We start from the raw sequence: 18,935 nt of genomic DNA, 5'->3' as shown, positions 1-18,935 counted from the left end.
CCACGGGGCCTTTTTAAATGCAATCCATAACCCGGATTTGCCAGGAACCCTTCTTACTCCTCCTACTTGCATGTGACACTGGGCTTAGGATCTGCATAGGAAACACACACACAAGCACACACCTACCTTTGTTGCCTGCAGATGCCTCCTTGGCTGTCCCCAAACGGTATCAAACCAACACCCACGGGAAGCTGTAAGCATAGAGGACATGCCTGCACCCCATTGGACTTACCTGTGTGGGTTAAATCCGGGTTATTTGACAACCTATGGCGGTGATGGTTCTGCTCAGGCAGAGCAGTGCTGATGCTCCTCATAAAGCTGTCGCTGCTGTGAAGGTTCTAGGTGACATCACAAATCCCTATGGTTACATACACAACAAAGCTGGGTTGTTGTTGTTTACACTCTGCAAGGCCTGTGGAAGTGAGTGACATCATAGCACTGTAGTTCTGAGGGTTCTAGATGGATGCAACAATCTCCTGTTGCTTCTATGAAGGCCATAATAGACGACATCACCAAACAGCTCCATAGTCACATACACAGCAAAGGAGAGATGTTGTTTACACCTAGTGATGTCAGTGGTATTGAGTGACATCACAGCACAGTGCTAAGGCTCCTGGGCCTGGACACAGCAGCGGCTGCAATATCTCAACGGAGAATACGTTTATATATATGTGTGTGTGTGCGCGTATATATATATATATATATATATATATATATATATATATATATATATTTCTCCGCCGAAATCACTTTTAAACCCATTTCCACCTTTTTTTCCCTTCTCTTCCTCTTACTTTTTTTTCACGTTTTTTTACGTTTTTCTCCTTTTCGCCTCTTTTCTGGGCGTATTATTCTTCTTTTTCTTCTTTTTTTTCGTCTAATGCATACCCCATCAGTGCAGCAATGCTTATTCAATACCGCCAGCAGATGGAGACACTGGGGGATAATTTTCTAAGGATTTATACTGATTTTTCCTGTCTGAATTTGTCGCACAGAAAGTTGCAGGCCAAATATGTGTGACATTTCTGCGACTTTAGCTTCTAGAGCATTTTTACAACATTATACATAGGTGCTGAATACATAAAAAGCGACTGTTCAGCGACAGACAAGTCGCATCGGCTGAAAGTAGGCCAGAATGTCAGTCCATGTTGGAGCAGGTTTAGATACAGTCTAAAGTATAGATCTCAAAGTCTGTGCACAGAATTTAGCAAGGGCCTCGCACCTTCTGATGCATCAGGTAGGTGCACAATAGCATAGCCTAACCCTCTGTACTTTGGTCTATATTGATGCGGGACATAGACAGCCAGCTGATGACCAATCCATTAGTGCAATGGATGGCTGGAAGCATTTGTCTTTGCCTTTGCAATACCACAGAAGCAATGCATGGTCAATGTACAGCAATGACACACCTGTGTGAACAGCCAGGAGACCCCCCCCCCCCATGTTATGTTACATAGTTACATAGTTAGTACGGTCGAAAAAAGACATATGTCCATCACGTTCAACCAGGGAATTAAGGGGTAGGGGTGTGGCGCGATATTGGGGAAGGGATGAGATTTTATATTTCTTCATAAGCATTAATCTTATTTTGTCAATTAGGAACATTCAGCACCCACCCGCTATCAAGGCAGCTGCCTATCATGTCATGCCCTACCTGCACAGGTGTGCTGGCTACTCAAATGATCCAATTAAGGAGGCCATTTAGTCAGCAGCAGCAGAAGTCCTGTGCCTGGACGCTCCAACAGGGGCCAGACACAAGCAGAAGCAGAAGCAGCAGAAGCAGCAGCAGCACCACCTTTTGTTTTTTGGCTGCAGCAGCAGCAAGGCCCACAGGGCTGGCTAGCTGGCTAGCCAGCAAGCAGGTAGCAATGAAAGTAGGAATCTTTCTTTTTAACCCTGTAAGGGGGTGGTGCACTGTACCCGAAGATACTGCCATATCGGGTCAATGCATAGGGCGACGGAAGCAAGCTTCGAAATCGGCCCCCGTTCTCAAAAATCCATTTAATATATGGTCCCCAGATAGGGGACGTATCAGATATTAAACTGATAAGAACAGATACTACACTTGATCTTAGCCAAAAGGCCGAGAAGCGATAACCGTGAAAGGGGCGGGCCCAACAAGGTCCCCTTCATGGGCACTATCACTGCTTGCTGTCAGGGAGGCTGCCAGACAATTTTCCATGCACACTCTGGGCTGGGGGGCAGTCAACCACCAGTACACACAGCAGAACCTAAACCCATACCATTATTGCTAAGCAGCAAGACAGGGGCCCATTGCACTCCCACGGGGCCTTTTTAAATGCAATCCATAACCCGGATTTGCCAGGAACCCTTCTTACTCCTCCTACTTGCATGTGACACTGGGCTTAGGATCTGCATAGGAAACACACACACAAGCACACACCTACCTTTGTTGCCTGCAGATGCCTCCTTGGCTGTCCCCAAACGGTATCAAACCAACACCCACGGGAAGCTGTAAGCATAGAGGACATGCCTGCACCCCATTGGACTTACCTGTGTGGGTTAAATCCGGGTTATTTGACAACCTATGGCGGTGATGGTTCTGCTCAGGCAGAGCAGTGCTGATGCTCCTCATAAAGCTGTCGCTGCTGTGAAGGTTCTAGGTGACATCACAAATCCCTATGGTTACATACACAACAAAGCTGGGTTGTTGTTGTTTACACTCTGCAAGGCCTGTGGAAGTGAGTGACATCATAGCACTGTAGTTCTGAGGGTTCTAGGCAACAATCTCCTGTTGCTTCTATGAAGGCCATAATAGACGACATCACCAAACAGCTCCATAGTCACATACACAGCAAAGGAGAGATGTTGTTTACACCTAGTGATGTCAGTGGTATTGAGTGACATCACAGCACAGTGCTAAGGCTCCTGGGCCTGGACACAGCAGCGGCTGCAATATCTCAACGGAGAATACGTTTATATATATGTGTGTGTGTGCGCGTATATATATATATATATATATATATATATATATATATATATATATTTCTCCGCCGAAATCACTTTTAAACCCATTTCCACCTTTTTTTCCCTTCTCTTCCTCTTACTTTTTTTTCACGTTTTTTTTACGTTTTTCTCCTTTTCGCCTCTTTTCTGGGCGTATTATTCTTCTTTTTCTTCTTTTTTTTCGTCTAATGCATACCCCATCAGTGCAGCAATGCTTATTCAATACCGCCAGCAGATGGAGACACTGGGGGATAATTTTCTAAGGATTTATACTGATTTTTCCTGTCTGAATTTGTCGCACAGAAAGTTGCAGGCCAAATATGTGTGACATTTCTGCGACTTTAGCTTCTAGAGCATTTTTACAACATTATACATAGGTGCTGAATACATAAAAAGCGACTGTTCAGCGACAGACAAGTCGCATCGGCTGAAAGTAGTAGGCCAGAATGTCAGTCCATGTTGGAGCAGGTTTAGATACAGTCTAAAGTATAGATCTCAAAGTCTGTGCACAGAATTTAGCAAGGGCCTCGCACCTTCTGATGCATCAGGTAGGTGCACAATAGCATAGCCTAACCCTCTGTACTTTGGTCTATATTGATGCGGGACATAGACAGCCAGCTGATGACCAATCCATTAGTGCAATGGATGGCTGGAAGCATTTGTCTTTGCCTTTGCAATACCACAGAAGCAATGCATGGTCAATGTACAGCAATGACACACCTGTGTGAACAGCCAGGAGACCCCCCCCCCCCATGTTATGTTACATAGTTACATAGTTAGTACGGTCGAAAAAAGACATATGTCCATCACGTTCAACCAGGGAATTAAGGGGTAGGGGTGTGGCGCGATATTGGGGAAGGGATGAGATTTTATATTTCTTCATAAGCATTAATCTTATTTTGTCAATTAGGAACATTCAGCACCCACCCGCTATCAAGGCAGCTGCCTATCATGTCATGCCCTACCTGCACAGGTGTGCTGGCTACTCAAATGATCCAATTAAGGAGGCCATTTAGTCAGCAGCAGCAGAAGTCCTGTGCCTGGACGCTCCAACAGGGGCCAGACACAAGCAGAAGCAGAAGCAGCAGAAGCAGCAGCAGCACCACCTTTTGTTTTTTGGCTGCAGCAGCAGCAAGGCCCACAGGGCTGGCTAGCTGGCTAGCCAGCAAGCAGGTAGCAATGAAAGTAGGAATCTTTCTTTTTAACCCTGTAAGGGGGTGGTGCACTGTACCCGAAGATACTGCCATATCGGGTCAATGCATAGGGCGACGGAAGCAAGCTTCGAAATCGGCCCCCGTTCTCAAAAATCCATTTAATATATGGTCCCCAGATAGGGGACGTATCAGATATTAAACTGATAAGAACAGATACTACACTTGATCTTAGCCAAAAGGCCGAGAAGCGATAACCGTGAAAGGGGCGGGCCCAACAAGGTCCCCTTCATGGGCACTATCACTGCTTGCTGTCAGGGAGGCTGCCAGACAATTTTCCATGCACACTCTGGGCTGGGGGGCAGTCAACCACCAGTACACACAGCAGAACCTAAACCCATACCATTATTGCTAAGCAGCAAGACAGGGGCCCATTGCACTCCCACGGGGCCTTTTTAAATGCAATCCATAACCCGGATTTGCCAGGAACCCTTCTTACTCCTCCTACTTGCATGTGACACTGGGCTTAGGATCTGCATAGGAAACACACACACAAGCACACACCTACCTTTGTTGCCTGCAGATGCCTCCTTGGCTGTCCCCAAACGGTATCAAACCAACACCCACGGGAAGCTGTAAGCATAGAGGACATGCCTGCACCCCATTGGACTTACCTGTGTGGGTTAAATCCGGGTTATTTGACAACCTATGGCGGTGATGGTTCTGCTCAGGCAGAGCAGTGCTGATGCTCCTCATAAAGCTGTCGCTGCTGTGAAGGTTCTAGGTGACATCACAAATCCCTATGGTTACATACACAACAAAGCTGGGTTGTTGTTGTTTACACTCTGCAAGGCCTGTGGAAGTGAGTGACATCATAGCACTGTAGTTCTGAGGGTTCTAGATGGATGCAACAATCTCCTGTTGCTTCTATGAAGGCCATAATAGACGACATCACCAAACAGCTCCATAGTCACATACACAGCAAAGGAGAGATGTTGTTTACACCTAGTGATGTCAGTGGTATTGAGTGACATCACAGCACAGTGCTAAGGCTCCTGGGCCTGGACACAGCAGCGGCTGCAATATCTCAACGGAGAATACGTTTATATATATGTGTGTGTGTGCGCGTATATATATATATATATATATATATATATATATATATATATATATATATTTCTCCGCCGAAATCACTTTTAAACCCATTTCCACCTTTTTTTCCCTTCTCTTCCTCTTACTTTTTTTTCACGTTTTTTTACGTTTTTCTCCTTTTCGCCTCTTTTCTGGGCGTATTATTCTTCTTTTTCTTCTTTTTTTTCGTCTAATGCATACCCCATCAGTGCAGCAATGCTTATTCAATACCGCCAGCAGATGGAGACACTGGGGGATAATTTTCTAAGGATTTATACTGATTTTTCCTGTCTGAATTTGTCGCACAGAAAGTTGCAGGCCAAATATGTGTGACATTTCTGCGACTTTAGCTTCTAGAGCATTTTTACAACATTATACATAGGTGCTGAATACATAAAAAGCGACTGTTCAGCGACAGACAAGTCGCATCGGCTGAAAGTAGGCCAGAATGTCAGTCCATGTTGGAGCAGGTTTAGATACAGTCTAAAGTATAGATCTCAAAGTCTGTGCACAGAATTTAGCAAGGGCCTCGCACCTTCTGATGCATCAGGTAGGTGCACAATAGCATAGCCTAACCCTCTGTACTTTGGTCTATATTGATGCGGGACATAGACAGCCAGCTGATGACCAATCCATTAGTGCAATGGATGGCTGGAAGCATTTGTCTTTGCCTTTGCAATACCACAGAAGCAATGCATGGTCAATGTACAGCAATGACACACCTGTGTGAACAGCCAGGAGACCCCCCCCCCCCCATGTTATGTTACATAGTTACATAGTTAGTACGGTCGAAAAAAGACATATGTCCATCACGTTCAACCAGGGAATTAAGGGGTAGGGGTGTGGCGCGATATTGGGGAAGGGATGAGATTTTATATTTCTTCATAAGCATTAATCTTATTTTGTCAATTAGGAACATTCAGCACCCACCCGCTATCAAGGCAGCTGCCTATCATGTCATGCCCTACCTGCACAGGTGTGCTGGCTACTCAAATGATCCAATTAAGGAGGCCATTTAGTCAGCAGCAGCAGAAGTCCTGTGCCTGGACGCTCCAACAGGGGCCAGACACAAGCAGAAGCAGAAGCAGCAGAAGCAGCAGCAGCACCACCTTTTGTTTTTTGGCTGCAGCAGCAGCAAGGCCCACAGGGCTGGCTAGCTGGCTAGCCAGCAAGCAGGTAGCAATGAAAGTAGGAATCTTTCTTTTTAACCCTGTAAGGGGGTGGTGCACTGTACCCGAAGATACTGCCATATCGGGTCAATGCATAGGGCGACGGAAGCAAGCTTCGAAATCGGCCCCCGTTCTCAAAAATCCATTTAATATATGGTCCCCAGATAGGGGACGTATCAGATATTAAACTGATAAGAACAGATACTACACTTGATCTTAGCCAAAAGGCCGAGAAGCGATAACCGTGAAAGGGGCGGGCCCAACAAGGTCCCCTTCATGGGCACTATCACTGCTTGCTGTCAGGGAGGCTGCCAGACAATTTTCCATGCACACTCTGGGCTGGGGGGCAGTCAACCACCAGTACACACAGCAGAACCTAAACCCATACCATTATTGCTAAGCAGCAAGACAGGGGCCCATTGCACTCCCACGGGGCCTTTTTAAATGCAATCCATAACCCGGATTTGCCAGGAACCCTTCTTACTCCTCCTACTTGCATGTGACACTGGGCTTAGGATCTGCATAGGAAACACACACACAAGCACACACCTACCTTTGTTGCCTGCAGATGCCTCCTTGGCTGTCCCCAAACGGTATCAAACCAACACCCACGGGAAGCTGTAAGCATAGAGGACATGCCTGCACCCCATTGGACTTACCTGTGTGGGTTAAATCCGGGTTATTTGACAACCTATGGCGGTGATGGTTCTGCTCAGGCAGAGCAGTGCTGATGCTCCTCATAAAGCTGTCGCTGCTGTGAAGGTTCTAGGTGACATCACAAATCCCTATGGTTACATACACAACAAAGCTGGGTTGTTGTTGTTTACACTCTGCAAGGCCTGTGGAAGTGAGTGACATCATAGCACTGTAGTTCTGAGGGTTCTAGATGGATGCAACAATCTCCTGTTGCTTCTATGAAGGCCATAATAGACGACATCACCAAACAGCTCCATAGTCACATACACAGCAAAGGAGAGATGTTGTTTACACCTAGTGATGTCAGTGGTATTGAGTGACATCACAGCACAGTGCTAAGGCTCCTGGGCCTGGACACAGCAGCGGCTGCAATATCTCAACGGAGAATACGTTTATATATATGTGTGTGTGTGCGCGTATATATATATATATATATATATATATATATATATATATATATATATTCTCCGCCGAAATCACTTTTAAACCCATTTCCACCTTTTTTTCCCTTCTCTTCCTCTTACTTTTTTTTCACGTTTTTTTACGTTTTTCTCCTTTTCGCCTCTTTTCTGGGCGTATTATTCTTCTTTTTCTTCTTTTTTTTCGTCTAATGCATACCCCATCAGTGCAGCAATGCTTATTCAATACCGCCAGCAGATGGAGACACTGGGGGATAATTTTCTAAGGATTTATACTGATTTTTCCTGTCTGAATTTGTCGCACAGAAAGTTGCAGGCCAAATATGTGTGACATTTCTGCGACTTTAGCTTCTAGAGCATTTTTACAACATTATACATAGGTGCTGAATACATAAAAAGCGACTGTTCAGCGACAGACAAGTCGCATCGGCTGAAAGTAGGCCAGAATGTCAGTCCATGTTGGAGCAGGTTTAGATACAGTCTAAAGTATAGATCTCAAAGTCTGTGCACAGAATTTAGCAAGGGCCTCGCACCTTCTGATGCATCAGGTAGGTGCACAATAGCATAGCCTAACCCTCTGTACTTTGGTCTATATTGATGCGGGACATAGACAGCCAGCTGATGACCAATCCATTAGTGCAATGGATGGCTGGAAGCATTTGTCTTTGCCTTTGCAATACCACAGAAGCAATGCATGGTCAATGTACAGCAATGACACACCTGTGTGAACAGCCAGGAGACCCCCCCCCCCCATGTTATGTTACATAGTTACATAGTTAGTACGGTCGAAAAAAGACATATGTCCATCACGTTCAACCAGGGAATTAAGGGGTAGGGGTGTGGCGCGATATTGGGGAAGGGATGAGATTTTATATTATCTTCATAAGCATTAATCTTATTTTGTCAATTAGGAACATTCAGCACCCACCCGCTATCAAGGCAGCTGCCTATCATGTCATGCCCTACCTGCACAGGTGTGCTGGCTACTCAAATGATCCAATTAAGGAGGCCATTTAGTCAGCAGCAGCAGAAGTCCTGTGCCTGGACGCTCCAACAGGGGCCAGACACAAGCAGAAGCAGAAGCAGCAGAAGCAGCAGCAGCACCACCTTTTGTTTTTTGGCTGCAGCAGCAGCAAGGCCCACAGGGCTGGCTAGCTGGCTAGCCAGCAAGCAGGTAGCAATGAAAGTAGGAATCTTTCTTTTTAACCCTGTAAGGGGGTGGTGCACTGTACCCGAAGATACTGCCATATCGGGTCAATGCATAGGGCGACGGAAGCAAGCTTCGAAATCGGCCCCCGTTCTCAAAAATCCATTTAATATATGGTCCCCAGATAGGGGACGTATCAGATATTAAACTGATAAGAACAGATACTACACTTGATCTTAGCCAAAAGGCCGAGAAGCGATAACCGTGAAAGGGGCGGGCCCAACAAGGTCCCCTTCATGGGCACTATCACTGCTTGCTGTCAGGGAGGCTGCCAGACAATTTTCCATGCACACTCTGGGCTGGGGGGCAGTCAACCACCAGTACACACAGCAGAACCTAAACCCATACCATTATTGCTAAGCAGCAAGACAGGGGCCCATTGCACTCCCACGGGGCCTTTTTAAATGCAATCCATAACCCGGATTTGCCAGGAACCCTTCTTACTCCTCCTACTTGCATGTGACACTGGGCTTAGGATCTGCATAGGAAACACACACACAAGCACACACCTACCTTTGTTGCCTGCAGATGCCTCCTTGGCTGTCCCCAAACGGTATCAAACCAACACCCACGGGAAGCTGTAAGCATAGAGGACATGCCTGCACCCCATTGGACTTACCTGTGTGGGTTAAATCCGGGTTATTTGACAACCTATGGCGGTGATGGTTCTGCTCAGGCAGAGCAGTGCTGATGCTCCTCATAAAGCTGTCGCTGCTGTGAAGGTTCTAGGTGACATCACAAATCCCTATGGTTACATACACAACAAAGCTGGGTTGTTGTTGTTTACACTCTGCAAGGCCTGTGGAAGTGAGTGACATCATAGCACTGTAGTTCTGAGGGTTCTAGATGGATGCAACAATCTCCTGTTGCTTCTATGAAGGCCATAATAGACGACATCACCAAACAGCTCCATAGTCACATACACAGCAAAGGAGAGATGTTGTTTACACCTAGTGATGTCAGTGGTATTGAGTGACATCACAGCACAGTGCTAAGGCTCCTGGGCCTGGACACAGCAGCGGCTGCAATATCTCAACGGAGAATACGTTTATATATATGTGTGTGTGTGCGCGTATATATATATATATATATATATATATATATATATATATATATATTTCTCCGCCGAAATCACTTTTAAACCCATTTCCACCTTTTTTTCCCTTCTCTTCCTCTTACTTTTTTTTCACGTTTTTTTACGTTTTTCTCCTTTTCGCCTCTTTTCTGGGCGTATTATTCTTCTTTTTCTTCTTTTTTTTCGTCTAATGCATACCCCATCAGTGCAGCAATGCTTATTCAATACCGCCAGCAGATGGAGACACTGGGGGATAATTTTCTAAGGATTTATACTGATTTTTCCTGTCTGAATTTGTCGCACAGAAAGTTGCAGGCCAAATATGTGTGACATTTCTGCGACTTTAGCTTCTAGAGCATTTTTACAACATTATACATAGGTGCTGAATACATAAAAAGCGACTGTTCAGCGACAGACAAGTCGCATCGGCTGAAAGTAGGCCAGAATGTCAGTCCATGTTGGAGCAGGTTTAGATACAGTCTAAAGTATAGATCTCAAAGTCTGTGCACAGAATTTAGCAAGGGCCTCGCACCTTCTGATGCATCAGGTAGGTGCACAATAGCATAGCCTAACCCTCTGTACTTTGGTCTATATTGATGCGGGACATAGACAGCCAGCTGATGACCAATCCATTAGTGCAATGGATGGCTGGAAGCATTTGTCTTTGCCTTTGCAATACCACAGAAGCAATGCATGGTCAATGTACAGCAATGACACACCTGTGTGAACAGCCAGGAGACCCCCCCCCCCCATGTTATGTTACATAGTTACATAGTTAGTACGGTCGAAAAAAGACATATGTCCATCACGTTCAACCAGGGAATTAAGGGGTAGGGGTGTGGCGCGATATTGGGGAAGGGATGAGATTTTATATTTCTTCATAAGCATTAATCTTATTTTGTCAATTAGGAACATTCAGCACCCACCCGCTATCAAGGCAGCTGCCTATCATGTCATGCCCTACCTGCACAGGTGTGCTGGCTACTCAAATGATCCAATTAAGGAGGCCATTTAGTCAGCAGCAGCAGAAGTCCTGTGCCTGGACGCTCCAACAGGGGCCAGACACAAGCAGAAGCAGAAGCAGCAGAAGCAGCAGCAGCACCACCTTTTGTTTTTTGGCTGCAGCAGCAGCAAGGCCCACAGGGCTGGCTAGCTGGCTAGCCAGCAAGCAGGTAGCAATGAAAGTAGGAATCTTTCTTTTTAACCCTGTAAGGGGGTGGTGCACTGTACCCGAAGATACTGCCATATCGGGTCAATGCATAGGGCGACGGAAGCAAGCTTCGAAATCGGCCCCCGTTCTCAAAAATCCATTTAATATATGGTCCCCAGATAGGGGACGTATCAGATATTAAACTGATAAGAACAGATACTACACTTGATCTTAGCCAAAAGGCCGAGAAGCGATAACCGTGAAAGGGGCGGGCCCAACAAGGTCCCCTTCATGGGCACTATCACTGCTTGCTGTCAGGGAGGCTGCCAGACAATTTTCCATGCACACTCTGGGCTGGGGGGCAGTCAACCACCAGTACACACAGCAGAACCTAAACCCATACCATTATTGCTAAGCAGCAAGACAGGGGCCCATTGCACTCCCACGGGGCCTTTTTAAATGCAATCCATAACCCGGATTTGCCAGGAACCCTTCTTACTCCTCCTACTTGCATGTGACACTGGGCTTAGGATCTGCATAGGAAACACACACACAAGCACACACCTACCTTTGTTGCCTGCAGATGCCTCCTTGGCTGTCCCCAAACGGTATCAAACCAACACCCACGGGAAGCTGTAAGCATAGAGGACATGCCTGCACCCCATTGGACTTACCTGTGTGGGTTAAATCCGGGTTATTTGACAACCTATGGCGGTGATGGTTCTGCTCAGGCAGAGCAGTGCTGATGCTCCTCATAAAGCTGTCGCTGCTGTGAAGGTTCTAGGTGACATCACAAATCCCTATGGTTACATACACAACAAAGCTGGGTTGTTGTTGTTTACACTCTGCAAGGCCTGTGGAAGTGAGTGACATCATAGCACTGTAGTTCTGAGGGTTCTAGATGGATGCAACAATCTCCTGTTGCTTCTATGAAGGCCATAATAGACGACATCACCAAACAGCTCCATAGTCACATACACAGCAAAGGAGAGATGTTGTTTACACCTAGTGATGTCAGTGGTATTGAGTGACATCACAGCACAGTGCTAAGGCTCCTGGGCCTGGACACAGCAGCGGCTGCAATATCTCAACGGAGAATACGTTTATATATATGTGTGTGTGTGCGCGTATATATATATATATATATATATATATATATATATATATATATATTTCTCCGCCGAAATCACTTTTAAACCCATTTCCACCTTTTTTTCCCTTCTCTTCCTCTTACTTTTTTTTCACGTTTTTTTACGTTTTTCTCCTTTTCGCCTCTTTTCTGGGCGTATTATTCTTCTTTTTCTTCTTTTTTTTCGTCTAATGCATACCCCATCAGTGCAGCAATGCTTATTCAATACCGCCAGCAGATGGAGACACTGGGGGATAATTTTCTAAGGATTTATACTGATTTTTCCTGTCTGAATTTGTCGCACAGAAAGTTGCAGGCCAAATATGTGTGACATTTCTGCGACTTTAGCTTCTAGAGCATTTTTACAACATTATACATAGGTGCTGAATACATAAAAAGCGACTGTTCAGCGACAGACAAGTCGCATCGGCTGAAAGTAGGCCAGAATGTCAGTCCATGTTGGAGCAGGTTTAGATACAGTCTAAAGTATAGATCTCAAAGTCTGTGCACAGAATTTAGCAAGGGCCTCGCACCTTCTGATGCATCAGGTAGGTGCACAATAGCATAGCCTAACCCTCTGTACTTTGGTCTATATTGATGCGGGACATAGACAGCCAGCTGATGACCAATCCATTAGTGCAATGGATGGCTGGAAGCATTTGTCTTTGCCTTTGCAATACCACAGAAGCAATGCATGGTCAATGTACAGCAATGACACACCTGTGTGAACAGCCAGGAGACCCCCCCCCCCCATGTTATGTTACATAGTTACATAGTTAGTACGGTCGAAAAAAGACATATGTCCATCACGTTCAACCAGGGAATTAAGGGGTAGGGGTGTGGCGCGATATTGGGGAAGGGATGAGATTTTATATTTCTTCATAAGCATTAATCTTATTTTGTCAATTAGGAACATTCAGCACCCACCCGCTATCAAGGCAGCTGCCTATCATGTCATGCCCTACCTGCACAGGTGTGCTGGCTACTCAAATGATCCAATTAAGGAGGCCATTTAGTCAGCAGCAGCAGAAGTCCTGTGCCTGGACGCTCCAACAGGGGCCAGACACAAGCAGAAGCAGAAGCAGCAGAAGCAGCAGCAGCACCACCTTTTGTTTTTTGGCTGCAGCAGCAGCAAGGCCCACAGGGCTGGCTAGCTGGCTAGCCAGCAAGCAGGTAGCAATGAAAGTAGGAATCTTTCTTTTTAACCCTGTAAGGGGGTGGTGCACTGTACCCGAAGATACTGCCATATCGGGTCAATGCATAGGGCGACGGAAGCAAGCTTCGAAATCGGCCCCCGTTCTCAAAAATCCATTTAATATATGGTCCCCAGATAGGGGACGTATCAGATATTAAACTGATAAGAACAGATACTACACTTGATCTTAGCCAAAAGGCCGAGAAGCGATAACCGTGAAAGGGGCGGGCCCAACAAGGTCCCCTTCATGGGCACTATCACTGCTTGCTGTCAGGGAGGCTGCCAGACAATTTTCCATGCACACTCTGGGCTGGGGGGCAGTCAACCACCAGTACACACAGCAGAACCTAAACCCATACCATTATTGCTAAGCAGCAAGACAGGGGCCCATTGCACTCCCACGGGGCCTTTTTAAATGCAATCCATAACCCGGATTTGCCAGGAACCCTTCTTACTCCTCCTACTTGCATGTGACACTGGGCTTAGGATCTGCATAGGAAACACACACACAAGCACACACCTACCTTTGTTGCCTGCAGATGCCTCCTTGGCTGTCCCCAAACGGTATCAAACCAACACCCACGGGAAGCTGTAAGCATAGAGGACATGCCTGCACCCCATTGGACTTACCTGTGTGGGTTAAATCCGGGTTATTTGACAACCTATGGCGGTGATGGTTCTGCTCAGGCAGAGCAGTGCTGATGCTCCTCATAAAGCTGTCGCTGCTGTGAAGGTTCTAGGTGACATCACAAATCCCTATGGTTACATACACAACAAAGCTGGGTTGTTGTTGTTTACACTCTGCAAGGCCTGTGGAAGTGAGTGACATCATAGCACTGTAGTTCTGAGGGTTCTAGATGGATGCAACAATCTCCTGTTGCTTCTATGAAGGCCATAATAGACGACATCACCAAACAGCTCCATAGTCACATACACAGCAAAGGAGAGATGTTGTTTACACCTAGTGATGTCAGTGGTATTGAGTGACATCACAGCACAGTGCTAAGGCTCCTGGGCCTGGACACAGCAGCGGCTGCAATATCTCAACGGAGAATACGTTTATATATATGTGTGTGTGTGCGCGTATATATATATATATATATATATATATATATATATATATATATATTTCTCCGCCGAAATCACTTTTAAACCCATTTCCACCTTTTTTTCCCTTCTCTTCCTCTTACTTTTTTTTCACGTTTTTTTACGTTTTTCTCCTTTTCGCCTCTTTTCTGGGCGTATTATTCTTCTTTTTCTTCTTTTTTTTCGTCTAATGCATACCCCATCAGTGCAGCAATGCTTATTCAATACCGCCAGCAGATGGAGACACTGGGGGATAATTTTCTAAGGATTTATACTGATTTTTCCTGTCTGAATTTGTCGCACAGAAAGTTGCAGGCCAAATATGTGTGACATTTCTGCGACTTTAGCTTCTAGAGCATTTTTACAACATTATACATAGGTGCTGAATACATAAAAAGCGACTGTTCAGCGACAGACAAGTCGCATCGGCTGAAAGTAGGCCAGAATGTCAGTCCATGTTGGAGCAGGTTTAGATACAGTCTAAAGTATAGATCTCAAAGTCTGTGCACAGAATTTAGCAAGGGCCTCGCACCTTCTGATGCATCAGGTAGGTGCACAATAGCATAGCCTAACCCTCTGTACTTTGGTCTATATTGATGCGGGACATAGACAGCCAGCTGATGACCAATCCATTAGTGCAATGGATGGCTGGAAGCATTTGTCTTTGCCTTTGCAATACCACAGAAGCAATGCATGGTCAATGTACAGCAATGACACACCTGTGTGAACAGCCAGGAGACCCCCCCCCCCCATGTTATGTTACATAGTTACATAGTTAGTACGGTCGAAAAAAGACATATGTCCATCACGTTCAACCAGGGAATTAAGGGGTAGGGGTGTGGCGCGATATTGGGGAAGGGATGAGATTTTATATTTCTTCATAAGCATTAATCTTATTTTGTCAATTAGGAACATTCAGCACCCACCCGCTATCAAGGCAGCTGCCTATCATGTCATGCCCTACCTGCACAGGTGTGCTGGCTACTCAAATGATCCAATTAAGGAGGCCATTTAGTCAGCAGCAGCAGAAGTCCTGTGCCTGGACGCTCCAACAGGGGCCAGACACAAGCAGAAGCAGAAGCAGCAGAAGCAGCAGCAGCACCACCTTTTGTTTTTTGGCTGCAGCAGCAGCAAGGCCCACAGGGCTGGCTAGCTGGCTAGCCAGCAAGCAGGTAGCAATGAAAGTAGGAATCTTTCTTTTTAACCCTGTAAGGGGGTGGTGCACTGTACCCGAAGATACTGCCATATCGGGTCAATGCATAGGGCGACGGAAGCAAGCTTCGAAATCGGCCCCCGTTCTCAAAAATCCATTTAATATATGGTCCCCAGATAGGGGACGTATCAGATATTAAACTGATAAGAACAGATACTACACTTGATCTTAGCCAAAAGGCCGAGAAGCGATAACCGTGAAAGGGGCGGGCCCAACAAGGTCCCCTTCATGGGCACTATCACTGCTTGCTGTCAGGGAGGCTGCCAGACAATTTTCCATGCACACTCTGGGCTGGGGGGCAGTCAACCACCAGTACACACAGCAGAACCTAAACCCATACCATTATTGCTAAGCAGCAAGACAGGGGCCCATTGCACTCCCACGGGGCCTTTTTAAATGCAATCCATAACCCGGATTTGCCAGGAACCCTTCTTACTCCTCCTACTTGCATGTGACACTGGGCTTAGGATCTGCATAGGAAACACACACACAAGCACACACCTACCTTTGTTGCCTGCAGATGCCTCCTTGGCTGTCCCCAAACGGTATCAAACCAACACCCACGGGAAGCTGTAAGCATAGAGGACATGCCTGCACCCCATTGGACTTACCTGTGTGGGTTAAATCCGGGTTATTTGACAACCTATGGCGGTGATGGTTCTGCTCAGGCAGAGCAGTGCTGATGCTCCTCATAAAGCTGTCGCTGCTGTGAAGGTTCTAGGTGACATCACAAATCCCTATGGTTACATACACAACAAAGCTGGGTTGTTGTTGTTTACACTCTGCAAGGCCTGTGGAAGTGAGTGACATCATAGCACTGTAGTTCTGAGGGTTCTAGATGGATGCAACAATCTCCTGTTGCTTCTATGAAGGCCATAATAGACGACATCACCAAACAGCTCCATAGTCACATACACAGCAAAGGAGAGATGTTGTTTACACCTAGTGATGTCAGTGGTATTGAGTGACATCACAGCACAGTGCTAAGGCTCCTGGGCCTGGACACAGCAGCGGCTGCAATATCTCAACGGAGAATACGTTTATATATATGTGTGTGTGTGCGCGTATATATATATATATATATATATATATATATATATATATATATATTTCTCCGCCGAAATCACTTTTAAACCCATTTCCACCTTTTTTTCCCTTCTCTTCCTCTTACTTTTTTTTCACGTTTTTTTACGTTTTTCTCCTTTTCGCCTCTTTTCTGGGCGTATTATTCTTCTTTTTCTTCTTTTTTTTCGTCTAATGCATACCCCATCAGTGCAGCAATGCTTATTCAATACCGCCAGCAGATGGAGACACTGGGGGATAATTTTCTAAGGATTTATACTGATTTTTCCTGTCTGAATTTGTCGCACAGAAAGTTGCAGGCCAAATATGTGTGACATTTCTGCGACTTTAGCTTCTAGAGCATTTTTACAACATTATACATAGGTGCTGAATACATAAAAAGCGACTGTTCAGCGACAGACAAGTCGCATCGGCTGAAAGTAGGCCAGAATGTCAGTCCATGTTGGAGCAGGTTTAGATACAGTCTAAAGTATAGATCTCAAAGTCTGTGCACAGAATTTAGCAAGGGCCTCGCACCTTCTGATGCATCAGGTAGGTGCACAATAGCATAGCCTAACCCTCTGTACTTTGGTCTATATTGATGCGGGACATAGACAGCCAGCTGATGACCAATCCATTAGTGCAATGGATGGCTGGAAGCATTTGTCTTTGCCTTTGCAATACCACAGAAGCAATGCATGGTCAATGTACAGCAATGACACACCTGTGTGAACAGCCAGGAGACCCCCCCCCCCCATGTTATGTTACATAGTTACATAGTTAGTACGGTCGAAAAAAGACATATGTCCATCACGTTCAACCAGGGAATTAAGGGGTAGGGGTGTGGCGCGATATTGGGGAAGGGATGAGATTTTATATTTCTTCATAAGCATTAATCTTATTTTGTCAATTAGGAACATTCAGCACCCACCCGCTATCAAGGCAGCTGCCTATCATGTCATGCCCTACCTGCACAGGTGTGCTGGCTACTCAAATGATCCAATTAAGGAGGCCATTTAGTCAGCAGCAGCAGAAGTCCTGTGCCTGGACGCTCCAACAGGGGCCAGACACAAGCAGAAGCAGAAGCAGCAGAAGCAGCAGCAGCACCACCTTTTGTTTTTTGGCTGCAGCAGCAGCAAGGCCCACAGGGCTGGCTAGCTGGCTAGCCAGCAAGCAGGTAGCAATGAAAGTAGGAATCTTTCTTTTTAACCCTGTAAGGGGGTGGTGCACTGTACCCGAAGATACTGCCATATCGGGTCAATGCATAGGGCGACGGAAGCAAGCTTCGAAATCGGCCCCCGTTCTCAAAAATCCATTTAATATATGGTCCCCAGATAGGGGACGTATCAGATATTAAACTGATAAGAACAGATACTACACTTGATCTTAGCCAAAAGGCCGAGAAGCGATAACCGTGAAAGGGGCGGGCCCAACAAGGTCCCCTTCATGGGCACTATCACTGCTTGCTGTCAGGGAGGCTGCCAGACAATTTTCCATGCACACTCTGGGCTGGGGGGCAGTCAACCACCAGTACACACAGCAGAACCTAAACCCATACCATTATTGCTAAGCAGCAAGACAGGGGCCCATTGCACTCCCACGGGGCCTTTTTAAATGCAATCCATAACCCGGATTTGCCAGGAACCCTTCTTACTCCTCCTACTTGCATGTGACACTGGGCTTAGGATCTGCATAGGAAACACACACACAAGCACACACCTACCTTTGTTGCCTGCAGATGCCTCCTTGGCTGTCCCCAAACGGTATCAAACCAACACCCACGGGAAGCTGTAAGCATAGAGGACATGCCTGCACCCCATTGGACTTACCTGTGTGGGTTAAATCCGGGTTATTTGACAACCTATGGCGGTGATGGTTCTGCTCAGGCAGAGCAGTGCTGATGCTCCTCATAAAGCTGTCGCTGCTGTGAAGGTTCTAGGTGACATCACAAATCCCTATGGTTACATACACAACAAAGCTGGGTTGTTGTTGTTTACACTCTGCAAGGCCTGTGGAAGTGAGTGACATCATAGCACTGTAGTTCTGAGGGTTCTAGATGGATGCAACAATCTCCTGTTGCTTCTATGAAGGCCATAATAGACGACATCACCAAACAGCTCCATAGTCACATACACAGCAAAGGAGAGATGTTGTTTACACCTAGTGATGTCAGTGGTATTGAGTGACATCACAGCACAGTGCTAAGGCTCCTGGGCCTGGACACAGCAGCGGCTGCAATATCTCAACGGAGAATACGTTTATATATATGTGTGTGTGTGCGCGTA

The 18,935-nt window shown here is 46.1% G+C and overlaps 8 non-coding genes across 8 annotated transcripts; all 8 read right to left on the bottom strand.

The window, feature by feature from the left end:
- Positions 1-1,904: 1,904 nt before the first annotated feature.
- On the bottom strand, positions 1,905-2,095 carry LOC130323246 (U2 spliceosomal RNA). The gene has a single exon (XR_008868598.1). It is a non-coding gene; the product is annotated as a U2 spliceosomal RNA (small nuclear RNA).
- A 2,087-nt stretch (positions 2,096-4,182) lies between these two features.
- On the bottom strand, positions 4,183-4,373 carry LOC130323244 (U2 spliceosomal RNA). Its single transcript, XR_008868596.1, has one exon. It is a non-coding gene; the product is annotated as a U2 spliceosomal RNA (small nuclear RNA).
- Positions 4,374-6,467: 2,094 nt separating this feature from the next.
- LOC130323243 (U2 spliceosomal RNA) lies at positions 6,468-6,658 on the bottom strand. Its single transcript, XR_008868595.1, has one exon. It is a non-coding gene; the product is annotated as a U2 spliceosomal RNA (small nuclear RNA).
- Positions 6,659-8,749: 2,091 nt separating this feature from the next.
- Positions 8,750-8,940, bottom strand: LOC130323241 (U2 spliceosomal RNA). The gene has a single exon (XR_008868594.1). It is a non-coding gene; the product is annotated as a U2 spliceosomal RNA (small nuclear RNA).
- A 2,089-nt stretch (positions 8,941-11,029) lies between these two features.
- Positions 11,030-11,220, bottom strand: LOC130323240 (U2 spliceosomal RNA). The gene has a single exon (XR_008868593.1). It is a non-coding gene; the product is annotated as a U2 spliceosomal RNA (small nuclear RNA).
- A 2,089-nt stretch (positions 11,221-13,309) lies between these two features.
- On the bottom strand, positions 13,310-13,500 carry LOC130323239 (U2 spliceosomal RNA). Its single transcript, XR_008868592.1, has one exon. It is a non-coding gene; the product is annotated as a U2 spliceosomal RNA (small nuclear RNA).
- Positions 13,501-15,589: 2,089 nt separating this feature from the next.
- LOC130323238 (U2 spliceosomal RNA) lies at positions 15,590-15,780 on the bottom strand. The gene has a single exon (XR_008868591.1). It is a non-coding gene; the product is annotated as a U2 spliceosomal RNA (small nuclear RNA).
- A 2,089-nt stretch (positions 15,781-17,869) lies between these two features.
- On the bottom strand, positions 17,870-18,060 carry LOC130323237 (U2 spliceosomal RNA). The gene has a single exon (XR_008868590.1). It is a non-coding gene; the product is annotated as a U2 spliceosomal RNA (small nuclear RNA).
- Positions 18,061-18,935: the final 875 nt, after the last annotated feature.

Source organism: Hyla sarda, unplaced genomic scaffold, assembly GCF_029499605.1.
Source record: "Hyla sarda isolate aHylSar1 unplaced genomic scaffold, aHylSar1.hap1 scaffold_2444, whole genome shotgun sequence".
In the NCBI taxonomy this organism is placed as follows: domain Eukaryota; kingdom Metazoa; phylum Chordata; class Amphibia; order Anura; family Hylidae; genus Hyla; species Hyla sarda.
This window is presented reverse-complemented; position numbering and strand designations above follow the sequence as displayed.